At 38.2% G+C, this 24,963-nt stretch overlaps 1 protein-coding gene across 9 annotated transcripts in view; it reads right to left on the bottom strand.

Annotated features, from left to right (window-relative positions):
* The window catches only part of Mgat2 (alpha-1,6-mannosyl-glycoprotein 2-beta-N-acetylglucosaminyltransferase), a 160,407-nt gene that overhangs the window by 91,367 nt on the left and 44,077 nt on the right, over positions 1-24,963 (bottom strand). The window contains exon 3 of one of the 9 annotated variants that reach the window (XM_074140509.1): positions 21,621-21,735. The exons of the other annotated variants lie outside the window; for them this stretch is intronic. The gene's annotated coding sequence lies outside the window, so the exon portion shown is untranslated. The remainder of the gene's footprint in view (positions 1-21,620; positions 21,736-24,963) is intronic. 9 annotated transcript variants of the gene reach the window in all.

The raw sequence follows: 24,963 nt of genomic DNA, 5'->3' as shown, positions 1-24,963 counted from the left end.
TTTTGCGACTTGCAACCACTTACTGTAATTAGCCAACTGGAATTGAACTTTGTTGTTATTCCTTCCTCGTGTTTAACCAATTATCTGTCAGTCTATGTGTGACACTCTGAAAATATAATAAATGCACCGGAACTAAAAAAAAAACAACAAATTGCAAAGTAGTAAAAATTTGATATAGATTCTACGGTAGGTTTGACGCAAGTAAGCTTTACAACAAATCATACGACACCGGAAGTGCCATTTTTTTGAGCTTTTCTCGAAAATGGCTCCCGATAATCTCATGTTAATCGCATAAATCGTGGAAACTTCGTATTTAAAGCGGGCGATGAAATCCAAGATCTAGATCGCAGCGCAGCAAGCTGCTACAAATTTACAAGACACATACGCACATGTGCATTATTCTTTTGAATATAATCTTGAATGAACAAATTTCTTTTTAGCAGCATCGGTGACCTGGAATTATCTATCCCCCCTTCTTTTGTATGATGTATTTTTAGACAGTTATTTATTTATTTATTTACAATTTCCTTTCTGTAAGTCTCAAGAAAGGAACTGGAAATGCCCCCCTTACGGCGTAACTATTTTATTTAATACATCGCTACAAGCAGCAAGAGCTCTTTTGTACGTAGCTACCAGGAACACACCAGTGTGCTCATATTGAAGGAGCTATGGCCAGCCGCACACATAGTACACATATGTGCAACGCAGCGATCTAACTACAAGGCTCTTGCTAAGCATTGGAGAAGAGGGGGAATTGCTGTAGAAGTTAATTATAAAAATGTGAATAGAAAGTCACTTCTGCCCAGGGCACTTCTTTTGTCGCCGGAACAAACTCCCCACCCCCCACCCGATAGAACTGTGAGGCTGACAAAGCCCAGGATGCTGAACACATGTGGCTTAAAAATGAATCTGAAAAAAAAGAAGAGCTAACTAGTAATAATGTATTACATCATGAAAAAAAACTTGCTGCCCACAAAACATAAATGTAGGAGCTCAAATTGATTTTTTTACACGTAATAATTTTTTTTTTTTCAATCTAAAAAAAACTTTAGCTCCTTAAACCTTTAGCTCCTTATTATTTCACTAGTTACAAAATCTGGGTGTGCACACTCTCATGACTTTCTCTCACCGGAATTTACGTCATAAAATTTTTTCTTAAAATAGAAAATTTCGTTCTAAAAAAAAAAAGTGAATGACGTCAATATTATAAATCTTCACTTTAATGGAACCATTTTCGGCAGAAAATAATACGTAATAATTAAAAACTACAAAATCTGATCAGTAAATGGCACTTACGGTGAGCTAATTTCCTGTAAATTTAGCTCAACTTTTTCCCGGATAATGCTCCAAATTAATGTTATAGAACTTCCTGTGCGCAATAGATGAACCAAGTTTAAAGAAAAATCAAACAGGCCATTTTTCAGGAAATTACGAAAAACTAAAGAAAAGGAAAAAAAATTGATTCAGTAAAGGCACACTTCCGGTTTAACGGAAGCTATAAAGATTTCTAAAAAAAAAAAGAAAGCATCAATTTGGAGCATTCACCAGCTTTTAACGTAAACTTTTTTCAAAATAAAAAATAATTTTTCATTTTCTGGATATTTCAGGGATAATTTGATTCCCAAAAACTTTGTCACGATCTCCAAGCTTCTTCTTACTAAATGTAAGAGAAAGTAATTAAGTTTGCGGCGCAGTCTGCTAGTGACAGAGAGAGAAAACTAGACTGAGATAAGTTTTAATATTATCAGCATAAATAACTCGCATTCAACATGGCGGTCATATGACCATAAAGGCCTTTAGCTATTCCGCTAGATGAGGCGGAATTAGGGAGGCTGTGGCTTACCGTTAATAAATCAATGTTGTGAGATAGCGCCACCCTCCATCGATAATTAGTAATAAATTTTTGGAATGTAGCATGAACATCTGTGTCGCTTACAAATGGCGCTTTGGTATCGATAATGAAAAACAAAAAGAAGGTTTTAATTATGCAGGTTATGAACTTGGTTACGGTTAAGGGGTGGAGGGGAAATGGAGGGTTGCAAGCCCTAAATCTGATGCTTTTGATAACATGTGGCGCACTTGAATGCTGTGAAGCAAAATCTCGCCCAATCGTAATGCGAGAAGCTTACAGCATAAGATAGGAAGGTAGTGGTTAGAGATTTTACGTTCCAAATTCACAAGACGAATATTATGGCCCGGCTCTGTTCATTTTATTAATAATTTAAAGTAACTCAAATGGAATGCAAAGTTCTCCCCGGATGATCTGCTGAAGACAAGCTACGCGGTCTCTTTCATAACCTTAACTCCTGACGCACCCCCCTCAAAGAGGACATCTAATGAGGTTAAACTGTCGTGCAGGATAAACATGGTAGTGGGTTAAAAGTTTATTGGGAAATTCTTCCAAGAAAATTGTTTTTCCATTCCAAAGATAAACGGAAGCGAGCTGGGCGGTAGAATATTAAAGAATTTAATATAACTTCCACACAAGGAAGGGTATAAATCAGATATATAGATATATATACTTCCGCCCTACAATATTGGACTCCCCCCTCTAGATGGCAGCCTTCTAAATGCTCCATATCTTCGAGCTAGCATTAACGTAATGGCTAAAACAAGATATTTGTTTACCACGTTATAAATATTATATTTTTTCTGCAACCATGTGGGAATGTTCTCATTACTCAATTAAAATCAGCTGTGTAATGCCCAACTTTACATCACTAGTGGGGAAAAATTCCCATTAGTGTCACTTTCCTCACTAGTGAGTGGAAAAACTTTATTGTGCTTCCTTGATATAAGAAGTTTTGTTATTTAACGTAACTAAATAATTAAAAAACGAATATTAAAAAAATAAAATAAAAATTGAAAGGAATATAGAAATAAAAATAATATTTTAATAAATAATTAGATATTTTTAATTATAACAGTTAAAAAGATTCTAGTGTTACCTTATAGAAATTTAAAATGGATTCTAGTGATTCCTGTTTAGTTTTTTTTTTAGTTAATAACCCTAATGGTTGCAGAAAAAATATAATATTTAACTCGAGTGTAAAGTATTTTCCTCGCTTCGCTCGCTCGTGCGTGCAAACCCTGCCTCGTGTGAGGAAAAGTTCTACTTTCCGTACTTGTTAAATAAATAACTATTATTTTGGTAGGTTTCCCCCCCCTTTAAACGGACCCCCCCTAACAAGGCAGTTTATTGACCGGATCTACCAGAGTGCCAGAACATGCAAGATGAAGTCGGAAGTGCCATACTAACAAACCGCCCCTTACGCACAGGACAACGTCAACTCATATGAAGTACTGAACAAAAGGTTGCTGAGTTTTAGTATGTTGTTAATTTCATGACAACTTTTTTGTTCCCACAGTGGAGATGTGGCTAGCGCTGGGAAATTTTCCAACTAAATAAGTGACCGGAGGGGGGTGGAAGTCCTGGAGGGGAAGCTAAAATAAAGGGGAAGTGTGTCTCATTGTGAAGGAGGCCACCCTGCAGCAATGGATAAGAGCTCAACTGTAGCAGGAGGATGACAGCACGCTCGGCTGCACAAGCACAAAGCGCTTGGAGTCTGCCGCTGCTACCCAGCGCACAGCTGCTCCATCTCAGCCAGCACAATGCCATTGAGCGTACGCTAATATGGTGCATAGACCAGCCAGAAAGCAAATCTCTTAACACTGCACTTGGCCACCAGAGCTCTCTGCCAGTCTCGTCGCCCCCCCCCCCCCAGTAGGGTTTCCATCTTTAAGGGAATCCGACTTCCGCTTTGTTAGGAACTTGAATTTAAAAAGTTTCTAAATAAGATTAACCCAACATTAAATGAAACTGGATTAGCACGGCACCGCAGCCAAAATAGATTTATTGTGTCATCCCCTTTGGATCTAGTAGACGAAACCTCCCCTACTAAAGAGGTTGTGGACTTTCCCTACCAAATCTTTTTGCGCTAATATCTACTTTGATCTCAAAGATCCAAAGGTTTCATACAGCTAGTGAGAGGCCGTTTCCCTCCTCTTCCTGACACAATCTGCACACAACGGTTCCTAGCTAACAAGCCCCCACCTTGTACACAGATGCTTCCTGAACCTACCATTTTAGCGTGAATAGACCTGCAGTCAGAGTAATCTGATTTCTACCCCAAGAACAAGAGTCTTCTTTTTGGCTCTTTGTTTACATAGCCAATGCCATCATACTCTTACTGTGTTTAAACCCCAGGACACATCACCCAGTTCTTTTCATACTCTTTCACCAGATCCCAGTCTCTGTGAGATGAAACTAGATGGTTGCTAATTCTAATTCCAGTTTCCTACGTAAAGAAAGTCCCAGAAAGGACGGGAAGCCGACTGCCAGAGATCCACCACGCCCAACCAACTCTACTCCTCAATATACACTGAATTTCCTCTGCAAGGAAGGGTCAAGAAGTGTAGGGGAGCAGATTATTTGGGATAACCCTGATGCCCACATATCCTCTTCCTTTAATGTCCCCAGAGAGAACCCATCCTTCTGCCACAAGTCAAGGCAGGAAGTCAACACAGAAAAAGAGACAAGGAATGGGGAAGCTAGTGCTTCACGAGACCGAGACGAGGCGAGACTTTATGCAAATCTCGCCTCGGTCTCGCATGGCAAGTGTCTCGACTCGGTCTCGGTTGCTCAAATCTCGTCTCGGTCTCGGTCTCATCGAGATATCTCGTTTTTTTTATTTTTTGAGTATTAAAAAAGAAAAAAAAAGAACCCAATATCTGAGCCAATCAAAATGAATAAAAAAATGGTTTGCTATTAATAATCTTTTCAAAAATTGTTATTATTTTCTAATAATTATTTCTATATATTGGTATTGATATAAAGATAAAAAATGTGTATAAAACAAGACAACTACTTACACTCCAATGCATCATATATTACTAATACTGTTATATATCTTTATATAATTTCAAAAAGATGTTAAAAACGCCCCAAATGAAAGACCCCAAATAACATATCTGCCTCCTATGACAAGTCGATTCGTGAAAAAAACAAACTAACTTCCCGCATTCTAAGATATAATTCAAATAATATCAAAGTTCAAAGTATTAGATTAATGATAGTGAAAATGATATAAAAAATTATGTAATTCGAGGTCAAATAGATGTAGTATTATTGAACATATATAATAAAAGCGTATCTTTTGATAATTAATTCAATACCCGTAATGATTATTTATTAATAAAGAACACAATTTTATAATTTTGTAGCTAAAAATTAATATTTGAAAAACCGAGACGAGACCGAGATTTCTCGACGAGATATATATCATGTCTCGATCTCGGTCTCCGTCGCTCAAATCTCGTCTCGGTCTCGATTCTCGTGCAGGATTAATTGGAACAACTCCGCTATTTTCATACCTTGGAAGAGATTTCAGTTTCCTGTATAATTAAAATTATCTATTTTCAATATGAAGGATGGACTTTTCTTCGAAGTCCTTATTCTTTTGCAATGTTGTATAAACTTATATCTCCAAGTAGATGTCAATTAAAAAAAAAAAAAAAAAACGGAAGTAGCAAAAATATCAGCAGGAAATATGCTCACAGGAAGAACCATTTCACTGATTCGATTTTTATGGCTTTCAGCGTGCTTAAAATGCGCTTAATTTTACGCTTAAGCTTACATACTGCTGAATAAGCCGGACCCCTCGCATTTTTCTTTCCAAAAGACCCCCACTAATACCCGTAATGATTATTTATTAATAAAGAACACAATTTTATAATTTTGTAGCTTAAAATTAATATTTGAAAAACCGAGACGAGACCGAGATTTCTCGACGAGATATATATCATGTCTCGATCTCGGTCTCCGTCGCTCAAATCTCGTCTCGGTCTCGATTCTCGTGCAGGATTAATTGGAACAAGTCCGCTATTTTCATACCTTGGAAGAGATTTCAGTTTCCTGTATAATTAAAATTATCTATTTTCAATATGAAGGATGGACTTTTCTTCGAAGTCCTTATTCTTTTGCAATGTTGTATAAACTTATATCTCCAAGTAGATGTCAATTAAAAAAAAAAAACGGAAGTAGCAAAAATATCAGCAGGAAATATGCTCACAGGAAGAACCATTTCACTGATTCGATTTTTATGGCTTTCAGCGTGCTTAAAATGCGCTTAATTTTACGCTTAAGCTTACATACTGCTGAATAAGCCGGACCCCTCGCATTTTTCTTTCCAAAAGACCCCCACTAATACCCGTAATGATTATTTATTAATAAAGAACACAATTTTATAATTTTGTAGCTTAAAATTAATATTTGAAAAACCGAGACGAGACCGAGATTTCTCGACGAGATATATATCATGTCTCGATCTCGGTCTCCGTCGCTCAAATCTCGTCTCGGTCTCGATTCTCGTGCAGGATTAATTGGAACAAGTCCGCTATTTTCATACCTTGGAAGAGATTTCAGTTTCCTGTATAATTAAAATTATCTATTTTCAATATGAAGGCTATCAATTTGCCCAAAAGAGCATATTTATATAGTAAATAAGTTACAGCTTTTAGTAAAAATATTCTCCCGATAATATACCATGAGCAAATCGATTCACTCTGGTGGGGAATCGATAAATTATACTGCATTATATGTCCGGATAATAAGATGAGATTACTGGAGGCTGGCTGTGGCCATTGACTGCGGCTCTCAACTCCTTTATTGTATTACTACTTCTTGAAAGCAACTTCTTCGGTCGATGCGCGCAGAGGTTCCTTGCATTCCTCTCAATTTTCTTGCTACCCCCCTCCTCCCGCCCAATTCACCTCAATCCGTTTTCCCAACGGTCATTATAGTCTTCTTTTTTCTTTTTGACCATTACATTTTCCTTATGGAGCAGGGGGGGGAACCTATTGAGCATAACTTTGATGGGATTCTACTAGATTCACACGTAAGTACCGTGCAGGTTATAACAGGTTCAACTTACGACTTTCCAATCTCACGCTATTCTTGATCCAATCTTTTACTGAACACTTATGTACTGTTTGGAAAGTGAGTTTTTCTTTGGGAAAGCTTATTTGGAAAAGCTTTCGGCTCTTTGGAAAAGTTACATGAAGTACGAAGAAGAAGAAATGTATGACTTCAGAATTTAACTTAAATCTCAGGATGACCTTAAACTTTTTCCCAAAGAAATCTACTAAAGAAAATCATTTTTCATCCATAAACAAAGCTTGAGGTAATCGTGGATGACTTTTCCGCCAAAATCACAATAAACCATCCAGGTAAAGTGGTACTAGTTTCGATTAATTGTCAATAAACTAGGAGAATTTTAGTAAAACATTTATCCCATCTTTATAAAAATCTCTTTAATAAAATTGACAGTTTTTAAAAAGTTAAGTAAAAGGGTTGATTAAACGACAAAAACGTACACAAATCATTTCTGGATTTTTCGATAATATGCCGGACTGGCCTCTAACCGCCTAACATACTTTACTATAAATTTCTCATATTAACCATTAAATAAAATCCAAGGCCTAGACTAGTACCGCAATACATCTTAGCTTTGCGGGTCTAGCCTCTAACCGCCTAACATACTTTACTATAAATTTCTCATATTAACCATTAAATAAAGTCCAAGGCCTAGACTAGTACCGCAATACATCTTAGCTTTGCGGGTCTAGCCTATAACCGCCTGACATACTTTACTAAAAATTCCTCGTATTAACCATTAAATAAAATCCAAAGCCTAGACTAGTACCGCAATACATCTTAGCTTTGCGGGTCTAGCCTATAACCGCCTAACATACTTTACTATAAATTTCTCATATTAACCATTAAATAAAGTCCAAGGCCTAGACTAGTACCGCAATACATCTTAGCTTTGCGGGTCTAGCCTATAACCGCCTGACATACTTTACTAAAAATTCCTCGTATTAACCATTAAATAAAATCCAAGGCCTAGACTAGTACCGCAATACATCTTAGCTTTGCGGGTCTAGCCTATAACCGCCTAACATACTTTACTATAAATTTCTCATATTAACCATTAAATAAAATCCAATGCCTAGACTAGTACCGCAATACATCTTAGCTTTGCGGGTCTAGCCTCTAACCGCCTAACATACTTTACTATAAATTTCTCATATTCACCATTAAATAAAGTCCAAGGCCTAGACTAGTACCGCAATACATCTTAGCTTTGCGGGTCTAGCCTATAACCGCCTGACATACTTTACTATAAATTTCTCATATTAACCATTAAATAAAATCCAAGGGCTAGACTAGTACCGCAATACATCTTAGCTTTGCGGGTCTAGCCTCTAACCGCCTAACATACTTTACTATAAATTTCTCATATTAACCATTAAATAAAGACCAAGGCCTAGACTAGTACCGCAATACATCTTAGCTTTGCGGGTCTAGCCTCTAACCGCCTAACATACTTTACTATAAATTTCTCATATTAACCATTAAATAAAATCCAAGGGCTAAGACCGGGGAATCCAACCCATTACCACAATACATATTAGCTTTACAGCTAATCTTATAACAACAAACAGGTACAAAACGTAAACAAACATCTTCCCACTAAGAAGGTTACGAAATGTGAAGATCTAAGATCGCTAAAAATTAAAGAGAAATCTCTTAGATTCAGAAAGATCAAGGAGTATGCTAGCTCGATGTAACTCTGGAGACCGCATTTTGTGAACGAATTTATGGCAATTCAAAGTTGCCCGTAAATTTCTAAATTAGGGTACCTTTTTTTCTGCTGAAAATGGGATCTGTGAAATTCCAAACAAAGTGTCATGGATATCAACAAACAGAATAAGATGAAAACAAATTAATTAGCAGGTAGATCAGCTGAAAATAACAACGTAGCGGTAGTGTATTATTTAGAATCAGGAGGTCCCAGTAAAACAATGCGACTACTAGAAGGGGGAAAGCAAACAATCGCGCAAAACAGGAAGTGGTCAGATATCAACAGCAAGCGTACACGCTAAATATGATTGTGACAAATTTTGAACTTCCGCTCTGGAGAACACGCTATATACAAACAAATGCTATGTACAAAACGTGCTACAAAACAATGAACACTCACATGACTTCCTCTTACTGCAGTATTTACGTACTTACAACTTCATGGCGCTTAAACTTTGTTTTTAAAGATGCACTTGTGAAGATCTAAAATTAAGTAGAAAAACAACCAAATTTAAGAATAAATCTACGAAACAATGATCACCATGGAAACCACAGAGAAAGTGAGCAAGGGCTCCGAGAGGATGATAATGAACGAAAGGAGGACGGAGGCTTAATGAATGAATATGCATAGAAGAGTATGGCCGACCATGAATGGGGTGCAAAAACCTGAGGAGGGGTGGGGCCAGATAATAGTTCATGGAATATTAATGGTGACGACAGTCCTAATTTAGCACAAGAGTGACGTCATCGGCGAGCAAACAAAAAGCTGAAATACAGATAGCAGAGAACGGAACTTGGCAAGAAAATTGATTAATAATCAATATGAACAATCTGTTACGCAAAATGTACAAACTTCCGTCCATTATATTAGTAATTTCCTTTAGTTGGCCGAAGTAAGTTTCAACTGCGCTTGATGTACTAAGCAAAAAAAGGTCACAGTAAAACATGGTTCCCTTGACTACTGTATCGTACAAACAAGTCTGAAAAAACTGATTTAAAAAAATCGATTAAATGAAGAAGCATTTCCGGTTTCGTCTTATTGCCAGGTCCAATTGGTGACGGACACGCTTACCAACATAATCAATTTGAACTTTCTGAAATTTTATCTTTTTGAGTTAAGATGAACCGAAAATCCTTAAAATGGTGAACAAATTTGAAACTGTTAAATTTATTATTATTTTTTAATGATTTAAGGCGCGTCAACAGCTGAGGTTATTGGCGCCCGGAGCTTTCTTCAGTGCACTGCTGGCCCTCTGGGACAGTGTTCTCTCATTACAGACAACACTGTCCCATCACCGGACAGTCAGCTGTAAGAAGCTCCTAGGAAGAGAAAATCTAAGGGTTAGCAGCTGGATTCGAAACCGGGACCTCCGCGTGGGAATCCAATACGCTAACCGCATAGCTAATCCCTTCCCTATTATTATTATTTTATTTTTTTTCTCCTTTTTATTTGCTACCTGTATAAAAGGTAAGGGACAACTAAGACGCATTATCGGACCTAAATCTAATCTAAGCAAACCTAACAAACTAACCCTCTACAAGACGTTACTTTAAACCCATCTGGACTTACAAATCAGAGTTGTGGGTGCTTAACTAAACCCTCTGGATATCTCCCTCGCATCCAATCCTTCCAATCAAAAGTCCACAGCCGTTAATGCTCCCAATTATGCTCCCACAAACCTCACGCTTCACAAAGACCTCTAAATATCCGCCCCCGCTTTTGTCATTCGAAACGATCCATTCACGGATTCCTCAATTTCCGTGTCCATCACAAATAGTCTAATCAGCTGTTTAGCCACAGCTCGCGTATCAAACTGAAAATCATTTGGAATAAATTATAGTTTTTTGACATATAGCCTCGCAACAACACGCATTCCAATACCACTTGATTTGATTTACAGAAGTTCAGTAGCCCAGGACAGCAGGACTCGCAGTTCTATTCAGAAGAAGTTGAAGGGAATGAGGAACTGCAAGAAGCGAACTCAAGCTCACCTCTCCACGGTCCTCGAATGACCTTGGGCTTCCTCTATCACACCTTCCCCCACTCCCCTCTCTGACCAAAGCAGTTCCTCCTCTTCAGACTTCTAATATCTTCTAAATTATCCAGCCCACCTACAACCCTCGGTCTTCCTCTATTTCTGGTCTCCCCCCCACCACCACCTGGGTGTCCATTCATTATCTTCCTGGGAAATCTGGGAATCTTCCAGATCCTCACTAAATGCCCCCAGCCATCTTAATCTTCTCCTCTTAATCCATCCTACCAGGCTACTAGTTAAGGTATAACTATTCCCCACCAACTCCTGTCAACTATTCAGACTCTTGCAGGAAGCCGTAGAGTTGACGGCGAGCAGTTGACAATCAGAAGATACTCGTATCTCTGCTATTGAGTCCATCATGCTACCTCCCCCAAAGCTCCTTGAAGTTCTGTTGTATACAGCTCCCCTATAGGGAATCAGCAGAACTGATACAATCACTCTGTCCTTTCCCACATTATTTACACATAAAGGCGGGCTGCGGATAGTTCAGCTTGTTGTCGCATTTTTTTTTTTTTTTTCTAAAAAATTCTGCCTGCCGCCCAATCCAACAGCTCGTAAACTCTTCATCAACCCATCCTGATAATCCTGCAGGACGACTAAAACAACGTTGGCTTCGTGATCTCCTAACCTAGACCTTTCCAGCAACTAAATATACACGAGATCGTCCAGCGCTGGCTGATTTCTCTCTTCCTGTGTCCGTACAGGTTGCGGTGTACGTCGGCTATGCCGGGGCAGCTTTCGCATCCTGTATTGTATACTTGTACCATTCACACTTTGCCTGGTGTTTTATTATTGATTATTATTGATTATTGTTGATTATTATAATAGTAATTATTATGTTTTATTCCAACAAATTTCTTCAGTCAAATCAAAATTGGGCCCGTCATAAAATTGAAATAAAACGTTTTCTGCAATCATTCATAAACCGTAGTTGATGGTGAAACGTAATATAAATCTTCAAAATAATTTATTATTGTTATTGCATAATTTCATACTTTATTAAGTAACTATGGATAATTTAAATGATAATTTATTTTTCTCATAAATTACATTGGGAATTACAAACCATCAAAATAACAACTTTAAATTATTTAGTTAAAAAATAAAATAAAACTAAATTAATTTTAATAATTTAAAGAAAAACAAAATGAAAAATTCAAGATCCTAAAAAAAAATGGATTTTTAGTAAATCAGCACAAAAGAAAACTCAATAAAATTATTTCAAAAACGTGTGAAAGTTATCTGCCTGCACAAACCTGCAAAAATAACAATGAAAAATAATCACTTAATAAATGAATATTTATTTAAAATAATCTAGCTCTTTAGGTGGGTATCCAAGCGATATTCGCTAGCACTTCCGGAAGTCAATTTTTTAGAAAAAAAAAAAAAATACGACAGGAAGCTGAACTACCTGCAGCCCGCCTTTACGTGTAAATAATGTGGGAAAGGACAGAGTGATTGTATCGGTTCTGCTGATTCCCTACAGTGGAGCTGTATACAACAGAACTTCAAGGAGCTTTGGGGGAGGTAGCTTGATTACAGTGACCATTCGTACTGTTTTTGGCAGTACAGTACTGTTTTTGGCAGTACAGTACTGTTTTTGGCAGTACAGTACTGTTTTTGGCAGTACAGTACTGTTTTTGGCAGTACAGTACTGTTTTTGGCAGTACAGTACTGTTTTTGGCAGTACAGTACTGTTTTTGGCAGTACAGTACTGTTTTTGGCAGTACAGTACTGTTTTTGGCAGTACAGTACTGTTTTTGGCAGTACAGTACTGTTTTTGGCAGTACAGTACTGTTTTTGGCAGTACAGTACTGTTTTTGGCAGTACAGTACTGTTTTTGGCAGTACAGTACTGTTTTTTAAGATGCTGTCCTTTTTTCTTTCTTTTTTAAGCATAAATGTCCTGCTTTTTATTTATTTGTACTGTTTTTTCGCTCCAAGAACCAAGATTTTCTAAGGAGATCGTACCCTATAGCTAGCTCTTCTAGCTTACTTTTTTTGAAGTGGGTGTTTCCTTAACAGGGGACTGGCTTTCCCAATCTAACAGTCCCTCCATTAATTCTTAGGCTTCCCTGGTGAACCTGGGCAAGTTATTTCACGTTGAAACAGGATGTACACTCTCTGGGGAGCATTGGGGATAACTGTTAGCTTGGCACCAAGAACTAATTTATTCCTTAAGGTTGGCACTCTGCTCCCCTAGTTCAATAGATTGACCAGGACTGGAGTGAAAACTAGCCACACATGTGTTCAAAGACCAACAGCCAGTTTGGCCAACCTCTACTATAGACTATCCACATGACCTGGGCAACCAGACTAGAAGTACATCGGTGAAACTTATTTCCTCCAGTCTGCTGGACAATTCCAGGACCTACTGCAGGGCAGCCTTAGAAGAATCCGAGCAGATAAAAAGAAAATCCCTTTTCCAGCTAAACTACGTATCTGTTCATCCTAAACAGTCTCCCCAGTAAATAGTAGTAGAAAAAAAATTATCTTCAGCTGATTTTCAGCTTCTCCATTACTACCAACCTAATTCTTGCCAGCAATAACAAGTGCCTGGGAAGGAAGGGAGGTATTTCTAGATGGAATGCACTTTATTAAGAAACTTCATCGTGGAATGTCGTCCCCCCTAAATAGAACACATAAACTTCACGAAATGCCAAGTTATTAAGAATGTGCTAGGGGATGGGAAGGATATATATGATTGGAGTGGGGGTAAAGCAAGAATAAGAAAGTTTAAAAAGAGGGGATGATGATCTTTTAAGAATCTACGAACATAGGTTGGCAGAACTGAGGCAAGTCCTCCTATATATACCGTTACAAATTTTTTGGTCGCTGGCCAAAAAAACGGTCGACTCTGACCAAACACTACCACGAATCTAATTATTTATTAGTTGACAAATACAAACTTAACACACTAACACATTGTTTATACACAGGATAAATACCAAGTTACGACATTTTAATAATTTCTCGTTTGTTTTTTTTCTTGTTGAAACATGATCACACGACATTTTGGCGCAATTATTCTCGAAATTCTAACTTACTCTACTGTAAGTTAGAGAAGGCTTCGAAATCAAGACAGACTTATCAGATTATCAGTTTCATTTTCTGAAATATCCGGGTTTGGGCTCCCTGAATGCGAAGAGATGACGGACCGTTTAGCTGAAAGAAGCCAGAAGAACAACCTACCGAAGCTTCAGTATTCAGTAGGGCAAGAGTTAGTGAGGAATTGAAATCCCCACAGAGATGATACAAGGAAACAGAATGGAATGTTTGCTGCAACAACCGACATCGGATACCCACTTCCTGGAACCGATACTGTGCACACGATTGCCTGCAAAGTCGCCTGCACCGTATCACCGTATAGTACGCCCATTTGGCGCCTTTGGGAAGGGGCAGCCATGGAAGGAATCCATCTAGATCAGGGGGCGTCAAACTAGTGGCCCCACCCCGAGGAAATTGTTTTGTGGCCCACGATCAACTGAAATGAAATGAAAATAGAAACAATGGCTATAAAGAAAACAGCACTTAGGGAAGATCGAGGCAAAATATCGTACACACAATTTCCTCCCTCGTTAACCCTTTATCTACTGAAGATGAGGCCCAGTATCTTACCTGAAGTCCACGCGACACCTAATTGGTAGTTGGACATAAAGCTCGCCTGAAAAAAATGGGCAATTACTAGTAAATGCGATCGACTCAAATTGATATCGATCTTAAAGCCGGAAATACGAAGTTTTCAGGCCGAATGAGTCAAACAAAATCAGATGGAGAACAGTCACATAATTTCCTGTAGCTACTACTTCCGAGAGTGCAATTTATACATTTCTATTTGCAGCGATCGAATTAAAAAATAATAATAGATAATTATTTTTTGCAAAATGTGAGTACTATAAATCAGCATGAGGTGAACTTTGTTCGCAACTTAATCTTACTTTGTCAGAATTATTGGAAACTATAGTTTCTCCGCAAAAATAACATGATATAGTACTGGACTGACATACTTACAGAAGATGAAACTGACTTGTCAAACATCTAGGTAAATCATTTATAACCTACAACAAAACGGTGTTCTTGAATAACAATAAAACAGTAATGGTTGCCGAGTTATCGCCATGGCAACACCGATGACACGTGTTAGTCTACGCTATCTGTCCGTCTTGTATCCTGTATGTGCGTCCAAAGTTTTTGTATAGTACAAAAAAAAAAAGATGGGGGAAGGTTGCAGTACTGTTATAAAGTAGACAGGGGAATAGGTGTGTAAGGAGTTTGAGCATTTTTCTTTCTTTTTCATTGCAGTTTTTATTTTTATTATTGTATTGTGAGCAATGACGAGTGGAGAACCAGCTGGAGAGGTAGCATAACCTCCTGGCATTGTTACATTATCTAACTAATATATCAGCTGTATGTTGAAGTCTCAACACTAATAATGGCGCCATATTCTATACGTATTATTCATAATGGCGTCCAAAACAAAAGACTTCTTTCTTATTATCGATCAATTTTATCGTATCTTGGCGCCATTGATAAAAGAGGTGTCTTGCTACATACTTTACTTCATTTGAATGTATCGTGAGGTATTCATAAATCTGTAAAATATTGAAATATGGTGAGTATGGCTATCATGGAACTTGTGTTCATCTTCTTCTTCTTCATGTAGGACGAGCTCCTGCTGTATTGGGGGTCTTGTTTTTTAAAAGGAGAAACTAAGAATTCGGATAGTAAATGAAGAGGTCACATTTCCGACCCACGCAGAAGAGGATAACCCGAGCTATCCAGGGTCATTCCGCTGTCTGTTGATTTATAAAACAAAAACGACTTCTACTTCTTGAAGAGAGAGAGAGAGAGAGACGGCGAACGAGAGCTGCAGTCATGCGCCTTCGTCAGCACGCTCTAGTAGGTCAGTGCCGTACTTGGAACGGCTGGTCCTAGCGGTTCTACTTTCACTGTCAGTCTACAGAGCGTGCTCCAGTTTGTCTGTCCATCATCGCACAAAACATTTCTTTACTTTCATTTATTGTATTATTGTCCCCGAGTTCTTCAATTTGGATTGGCCACACTTTCAGTTCATCTCATCGGTTTCTTCATAATTTACAACTCTTTTGTTCGTCTAGAAATATTTTTCTGTCTTTTCACAATTTTGTAGGGCGTGGGATTTTATTTCTTAGTTTTGTATCGCCAGCCAGCCGTGCAAGCAGGTCCTACGCTTGTCTTTGATAAACACCATCTCAGGGTGGTCTTTTTAAAATTGCCGTCGTAAAAACGGAAGACCAACTGAAGAAGAAGAGAAGAAGTTATTTGGGGACTGCAGTGCTGGTGGCCGTGACCATCTTAACGTGACGCCATTTTAACTTTCATTTCCTCTCCTCTAAATAGGAAGTATGACAATTGCGGCTAACTTGATTGAATTGACTTTTTACCGGAAATAGCAGGACGATCGACAGATTTTTTTTTTTTTTTGGTTTTCAACCACTGACACGACTTTCTACTATTTTTTACGTCTTTAAATTTGCTATCATATGGAGGCAATCCAAAAAACTAATGATAACAAAATCGGGGGATACAGTTTTGCATTATAGTTTCGAATCTATCGTCTACATCCAAAATTAAATTAGACCACTGGATAGCCAAAGGATCAAAGAATTTATTACGATAAGCGAGGGCTGTGACGCATCGCGCGCGGTGGAGGGGGAAGCGCCGCCATTTTGAGATCATTTTGCTGCATATCGAGATTTGCAATTAGTAGTTACTTTTGACTCGGAGAAGCTACGATGTTCGTTTAAGTTTTAATCGTCAGCTGTCGTCACAATCTATCGATTGCATATAAAACATTAGTGTAAAATAGTGACATTGAATATAATAAGGTGTTAGAATAAAAAAATATTATCAAAAATATATAATGTCGGCCCTATACGCGTCAAAAAGCCAAAACCAAATACAGGAGATCGGTATACGGTTGGAAAGGGCTTCTCAAGAACAATCTGAATGGTACATAATAATAAAACACCATATGACCGAGTCAAGCTGTGCCTAGGAACGTAAAAGAATGAATGCGGCCGAGCGGATCAACGACGGTGTCAGTACATCTGCAGCTGGGGCGGTTGAAATTATGCAAGTGGATGATGAAATCGCTTATACATCGACAACAGACTGCAAAGGCGTAGATTGTGTTCGATCGTCGATTATGAAGACACATTGTTTCATCCTAAATACATAAATAAAAATATTTTAGGATAAAAAATATAATCCGTTACGTAAACGTATTCACGTACGTCACACGGCCGTGTCCATGACACAGCCACACGTTAATTTTTTTTTTTTTTTTTTTTAATTTAAGACGCGGTCAATATCTGAGGTTTTTGGCACCCGGAGCTTTTCCCAGTAGTACTGCTGGCCTGCGGACGAGTGTTCTCTCTTTACATCATCACCATAAGAAGATTCTAGAAAGAGAAAAAAAAAATCCTAGGGCTAGTAGCTGGATTCGATCTCATGATCTCCGAGTTGTTATCCAGTATACACGCTAACCCAGCTCCAGCTAATCCTCGTACAGAGTATCGATCATTATTTTCACACAGCTTACTGACAAATCAACCTCTGAGGATGGATGTAAATCCGAAATAGATCATGAAACTATAAAAACAAGCTGTGCAGGATAAAATCTACTTTATTTATTTTTCTTTTTTTTGCTGCATTAAATAATTATAAAAAAAAATGCATTAATTAGATTTCCTGCATTATTAAGGCGGTGAATGTAACAACAATCGATTGGGAATATTAGAATGGTTTACATAATCTTCTGAATACGTTTCTGCACCCACCTACGTAAGCTAGAACAGGAAATGATGTAGTCAATTTACTGCACCATTTCCTGTATTAATGCATTTTATTTTTTTTTTGCGCAACGATTTTATAATTCGCTCTTGAAAAGTTTGTTTTTTTTTATTTAAATAAAAATAATGAATCGAATCACTCATCAGATTTTGCCTTACAGCATCTTTTGCACTTCGTCCGCTCGCAGCAACCGGAAGGGCATGTATCGATAGTTTACGGAAGGAAAGAGAGAGAGAGAGAGAGTGGAGGAGGCTTCCCCCCCTCCGACATCTTGTAACGCGACTCCAGTATATCATACTGCATTAATATGGCCCCAGACCAGTTCGTACCAGACACCACGGTTCTGCCAAGTGTATTGATCCCGCAAGGCCCTTAATATTCTAGCAAAAGAAAGGTAGGGGGGTTTGCGTGAGCTATTCGGCCATGTTAAGTGTGAGTAGTTTTAATTTAAATCTCTCCACTATTCAGTTTTTTTTACTTCAGCAGTGACAGCGATCTTTTCCGCACGTTTCCGCCTTGAATATATCCAGGTGGTCTTGGGTTCGAATAAAAGTAGAGATACTCGATGTGTGTGTGTGTGTGACAGATATCTCCCCCCTCCAGAAAAAAAAGTTTCAGAAAACTCAAAACTTTGAATATTGTTATATCGCTCAACCGGAAGTAAGACACTGCGGAATCGACGTCATTAGCAATTTGGTAAAAAGAGTACCAACGTTTTTTTTTTTTAAATTATAAATTACGCCGAATTAAAAGGCATTTCAGCTTTTAACGATGCTTTTGTGGCTGTAAATATTAAAATTGTCTCTAATCGATTCGTGCTAAATGTTTTTCCCCAGCTTAGGTTATCTATCCTTAGGATCTGGGGGGGTGTCAAACTCAATTTAAAGGCACGGGCCAATTGGTGTTACAGTGCAAGATTCACGCGGGCCACATCACATTTGAAAATCCTACTTTCCTTTGGTCTTTTAAAAATCGAATCATTCTGGAAATTCCATTTAGAGTGGCACAGACATATTGCTTCCAACCGTCGTGCGGAACTTTACTATAAATTTCTCATATTAACCATCAAATAAAAATCCAAGGCCTAGTCTAGTACCACAATACATCTTAGCTTTGCGGGTCTAGTCTATAACCGCCTAACATACTTTACTATAAATTTCTCATATTAACCATCAAATAAAAATCCAAAGCCTAGTCTAGTACCGCAATACATCTTAGCATTGCGGGTCTAGCCTATAACCGCCTAACATACTGTAACGAAGTTGACCTGGGCGAGAAGAAAGGCCTAGATTGTTCTAGGGGTTGAGCGGCCAAAGTCGGTAACAGGCCACCACTGTGTAAACAAAAGGGCCAGTCACTACCTGAGGAGAAAAGAAAGGCCTAGATTGTACTAGGGGTTAAGCGACCAAAGTCGGTAACAGGCCACCACAGTGTAGACAAAAGGGCCGTCTCTACCTGAACTAGAAAGGAAAGGGCCAGATTGTTCAAGTTTAGTGACCTTAGCCGTAGCGGTCCACCTCTGTGTAAAAGCCAGCTAAGAGAAAGGCCTCAGTTGGGGTGGTGGCATATGTGTTTCCCAGCCGGTGATTGACAGGTGAGAGTGAGACAGACGGAGTTGGAGAGAGACGGAGAATGGGAGGAGGCGGCTCACAGCTGAGGTGGTGGCAGTATGTTTTCTCCAGCCAATGAACGTCAGGAGGGCGTGGAAACTTATGCTCAGAGAGTTGGAGGAGGGCAGTCCCAGTTGGAGGGAGGCACGCAGTTAAAAGGAGGCCGACACAGCTGGAGAAGTCAGTTTTTAATCGAGTTTTTAAGAAGAGTTTTGAATCAAGTTTTTAAGCAAGTTTTAAGGAGTTATTAGAGTTGATAGTTATTAGTCAAGTTTATGAGTTAGTCTTGGAGAGTCAGTGTTACGGAGTGCTTCAGTGTTAGCCAGTTGGGCAGGTAATCAGTTCGTGAGTAGAGCTTTGCTAGTGCGGTTGAGTCTAGCGCAATTCGGTGCAGTGTGGACCAGGGGTCAGTCGTGGAACAGTTTTGTGGCGTTACGTAGTGAATAAGTAACAGTAGACTGTTGTGACTGTTGTAAATGGTGACTGTAATGAATAGCGTTAGTTGATAGTAAATGTTAATGTGAGTAAAGGTAATGTGTTAATAAATCAGGTTATTACTTACAACTTTAGCGAGTTTTATTATTTAATCAAACCCACATATTTAATAACTAGTGGCAGGCATTAGTTGTGTAAGTAAAGTTTTTAGAAAAACTTTACAATACTTTACTATAAATTTCTCATATTAACCATTAAATAAAATCCAAGGCCTAGACTAGTACCGCAATACATCTTAGCTTTGCGGGTCTAGCCTATAACCGCCTAACATACTTTACTATAAATTTCTCATATTAACCATTAAATAAAATCCAAGGCCTAGACTAGTACCGCAATACATCTTAGCTTTGCGGGTCTAGCCTATAACCCCCTAACATACTTTACTATAAATTTCTCATATTAACCATTAAATAAAATCCTAGGCCTAGTCTAGTACCGCAAAACATCTTAGCTTTGCGGGTCTAGCCTATAACCGCCTGACATACTTAACTATAAATTTCTCATGTTAACCATTAAATAAAATCCTAGACCTAGACTAGTACCGCAATACATCTTAGCTATGCGGGTCGAGCCTCTAACCGCCTAACATACTTTACTATAAATTTCTCATATTAACCATTAAATAAAATCCTAGGCCTAGACTAGTACCGCAATACATCTTAGCGTTGCGGGTCTAGTCTAGCCTATAACCGCCTAACATACTTTACTATAAATTTCTCATATTAACAATTAAATAAAATCCAAAGCCTAGTCTAGTACCGCAATACATCTTAGCTTAGCGGGTCTAGCCTCTAACCGCCTAACATACTTTACTATAAATTTCTCATGTTAACCATTAAATAAAATCCTAGACCTAGACTAGTACCGCAATACATCTTAGCTATGCGGGTCGAGCCTCTAACCGCCTAACATACTTTACTATAAATTTCTCATATTAACCATTAAATAAAATCCTAGGCCTAGACTAGTACCGCAATACATCTTAGCGTTGCGGGTCTAGTCTAGCCTATAACCGCCTAACATACTTTACTATAAATTTCTCATGTTAATCATTAAATAAAATCCTAGGCCTAGACTAGTACCGCAATACATCTTAGTTTTGCGGGTCTAGCCTATAACCGCCTAACATACTTTACTATAAATTTCTCATATTAACCATTAAATAAAATCCAAGACCTAAGACCCCGGGAATCGAACCCACTACCACTAAACCAACAATACACCTTAGCATTGCGGGTCTAGTATCTTAACCGCTCGGCTACCGTGGCGGCCCACTTGAAAGCAATAATGGCTTTCAAAAATTATAGCTGGCAGAGTGCGATAAATTGAACTGGAAATGTTCTAATAAAATCAGGTGTGCCGTGAATGGATTTATTAACGAGAATTAATGTGCAAATCGCCGTACAGGACCAAGGTAGTGTGCTTGTGTGATTCTGACGCTAAAATTGACGTCGTATTGTTTGTTTGTTGGCACACATTGTGGCGGACGCCGCCAATCCATTATAATGATAGCAAAGTCTGTCAAATGTGACGGCAGCTAGCGGCCTGTGGAGCTCATGATAGAAACCAATAGTGTGATTCTAATGGAGGCACAGCGGAGGCGGCACACTGCAGAGTTGGTCGACCTGTGCGACGCCCCCACTCGGCCAGTTTATCTCCTGTTTTGACAGTTTTCATTTTGCACTCATCGCACGAGCAACTCTCGGGTATTTTGGGCCCTATTCTCTGCCCCCCAATGCGTCTCTAGCTTTTACTTATTTCCATCTTTAATAAACTGCCAGCTCATTAGCAATCCATTGTGTTTTCCACTCTACTCCCTTTTGAACGTTACTATCTTTTGCCTTGAAAGGGAAAAATATGGCGAACGTCTGGACCTTTCGACGTAGAGTTATCACCGGAAATAGACGTTTTCTGCTCATCTGAACATGAAAAATGTTTTACACAAAACCTTTCCCTGAAGTCGTAAGGTCTCTCTCCCTGTGTACAAGAAAAAGGAACTTACCAATTAGTTAAAGAGGGCGTACTAGTGCTAAGTAGTCAAACAGGTTATGAAAGACGTTTTTTCCTCTTGATGACTTCACAGTCCGCACTGGAGTTCCAGGTTAATCAATCCCATCCTGAGAAGAGTAGGAAGTCTTATAATCTTTAAACCACAATTTTTTTTTTTTAAAGTCCGGAAGTGAGTCCGTGTAGCTGGAAGTGGTGTTTTGGTAAAGCTTAAGTTTGTTGTGTATCATGAGAGTAGGTTGTGATTACAGTTTGGGGGATGAGTAGGGATAGCCGCAGGGTATGTACAGGGTCGCTCTTTAAAGGAACTAATTTCAAAAAAAAAAAATGCTAAAAACTTCAAACATCTATTCATTAAAATGGCATTTGCGGTAATCCAATTGAATTCAAATTTGGGATCACTGCGGTTACTCATTTATTCTTTATAAATACATAATACATGTAAAACTGCCATCAGAGGGGGCTGACGACGACAACGCCACACAGCCTGAATGTTAGGTTATAGTCTACGAAGGTTTAGCGTCATTTGAGAGTGTTTACGTTACACAGTTTTTCATAGTGTTTAACGACGGTGAAATAAAACTAGTAATTTAATTATTATTTACAGCTATTTTATTGTTTTAATTATTTATGACTGTATTTATTAATGTTTTGTATTAATTTATTTATAAAATTATATTCTTTACAGAAGAATAAAATCTGTTTTTGAAAACCGTCTTACATAAATTATGTAATTATTACATTCACTGAAATGGCATTTCCGAATAAATAAAAATGAGGAAAAAAAAAAAAAATTTTTTTCTTTGCGTACGCGCAGAGTTAATAAGTTATATAGGGTAAGGTAATGTTGTGGTTATATAGCAGGAAGTGAACAGTTATACACAAGACTGGTTCCTTTTCTTTTCTTTTTACCCACTGCCTCTATAATTACTAAGTAATGAATAATGTCGTCTATTATAAACTTTTTTTTTGTTCTAATTTACGTTTCAATGAGTAATAATGTATGCCGCGTGAACTTCCAACGTTTCGTCATGTTCCGGTTAGATAAACGTAACCACCCGAGTGTTTGATAAGATAATGAATCTCTGAATCACACTTCATTCTTCTAAAAACTACGTGTATCAGGAAACGGGAAAATATTTTCTATCTTTGTCTGCCTGGTCACTTGGCAGAGAGAAGTATTGTAATCGGTAGTTGGTAATAAACACAAGATAAGAGATATTTGGCAGAATTTTTGGCGATTTCATGAAGATATTCACCGTGTTCTAAATGTGTAACACTAGCGCCCCAATTGGTGACAGCAATAAATTAAAATCCAACAAATTGGTTCTGGGCCTTAAACAGAACAATGTTTTTGTTTATGTACAGAAACAAGAAACAAATTTTTGGGCTCTGTAAGGAATGATGATAGTATGTGTAAAAAAAAAAAAATCCCAATATCGATTTTTGCTTAGAAAAACCTCCAGGAAGTACAAAAAATTTACGACATCAAGTTCACATTTCCTCGGTAATATGATAGGGAGCATACCACTAAAGGATATCCTTTAAACGGAAACTAAATCCTCCACCACCTTGAGCTCATAGAAGCTTGGTGTGCAGAACATGGAGGATTAAACTTAACACTACCAAATGTATACAGGTGACAGTCACATTACGTAGACAGACCTGCCCGTCCACTAACTATTAACAATACTGACCTACCTACTTCCACACAGGTTCGTTTTATCTAGGGCTCTACCTAGACAGCCGTCTAACCTGGAACCCGTCACAAAAGACTTAAAAGGACAAGAACTGAACAGAAGTTACGGACTACTTAAGGAGACTCCTTGGACCGAAATCCTCTGTTGAACGTACAAAACAAATTTACACTTTACAAAACACTATTTACGACCAATATGGGACATATGGAGCAGAGAATTGTGGGGCTCCGCTAAAACCGTCCAACATCCAACCTATCCAATCTTTGCAGTCTTCCGCTGAATCGTTAACACACCATTCTATGTGTCTCCAACCGCACCAGTCTTCATCATGATCAAAATATTCCGTATGTAAATGATTCCTGAAATTTCCACAGCAAACTCTCTGTGATCACCCCCCAAATCCTCTGGCTCAATCACTATCCATATCGTCTCGATCCTGATAATCCTCCACGTCACTCTTAAAACGCGGCGCTGGCCACTTGACCCTCATTGCTTCCTAAACCCTAAATAAGTTCCTAGAAAGTTCCAGCGCTGGCTGGTTTCTCTCATCCCGTTATCCTGGTTGTGGCACTGAGCCCTAGTTCTGTGGCTCAAATCAAATGTTTCTTTGTACTAGATGTATACTTTGTACAGTTGCAAATAAATAAATAAATGTAAAAAAAAAAATCCCCCACAACGCCCCTAGAACGCGCCTTAAGAAGGGATTTCCCTCCGGGAAAATGTTCCAAATAAAAGTTACGAGATCTAGAAGATGTTATGCGCTTTTCTTTTAAGGGAAATCGTGTTGAGGTTTAAAGGATTTTTGTGCTGCAGGTTATAGAGGAGGTTTCATTGGTATAACCTGACTCAGGGGACCTCAAACGGGCTGTTTCCGGTGAAAATTTAATTTCGGAAATGTGACGTCATCATTCTACTTCCTGCTGCGAGTAGAAAGTAAAAAAAAAAAAGTGAAAAGAAGTCTTGATAAAATTTAATTTATTAATTTTTCATTCATTGCAGTTTAATTTGCATTCATTAATTTTTTAACATTATTCATGAAAACTATAAAAAAATGCTATTTAAAAATTCATTAGCAATTAAATTAAAAAAAAGTGAATAAATATTAATGCAGTTTGAAGAGAGAAATCAACGGCCACTTTGAAGTTGTGGTCGGCCAGTCTAGCTGCGAGTGGCCCCCCCTCTTCGGCCATTTTACAGAAACCTGTTTGATCCTGTTTGATACACGTTTAGCGCAACCTAATACACTCTTCTCAAAATTACAACCTGTCTGTCTGTACGTATTATTACTTTATGATTTAAAAGTACTAACATTGTATACTTGACGCAATAAGATGGCAATACAAGTATGAAAGGTTGTACTGTTAATAAAAAAATAATAATAAATGGTAATTGAACTATTCTAACTACTGAAACTAGAATAAGAATAATCTACGTGACCCCCCCCCCCCAAATCACAATTCAGAAGATATTAGGCAAGAAAAATTCTCATACTGATCTGTTAAAAGCCCACAACAATTTGTTGGATTTTAATTTATTGCTGTCACCAATTGGGGCGCTAGTGTTACACATTTAGAACACGGTGAATATCTTCATGAATTCGCCAAAAATTCTGCCAAATACCTCTTTATCTGTGTTCGA

This window comes from Rhodnius prolixus, unplaced genomic scaffold, assembly GCF_049639745.1.
Source record: "Rhodnius prolixus isolate KJV_2025 unplaced genomic scaffold, Rpr scaffold_6, whole genome shotgun sequence".
NCBI classification, from domain to species: Eukaryota; Metazoa; Arthropoda; class Insecta; order Hemiptera; family Reduviidae; genus Rhodnius; species Rhodnius prolixus.
Note: the sequence above shows the minus strand (reverse complement) of the source record. Positions and strands in the feature narration are given on the sequence as shown.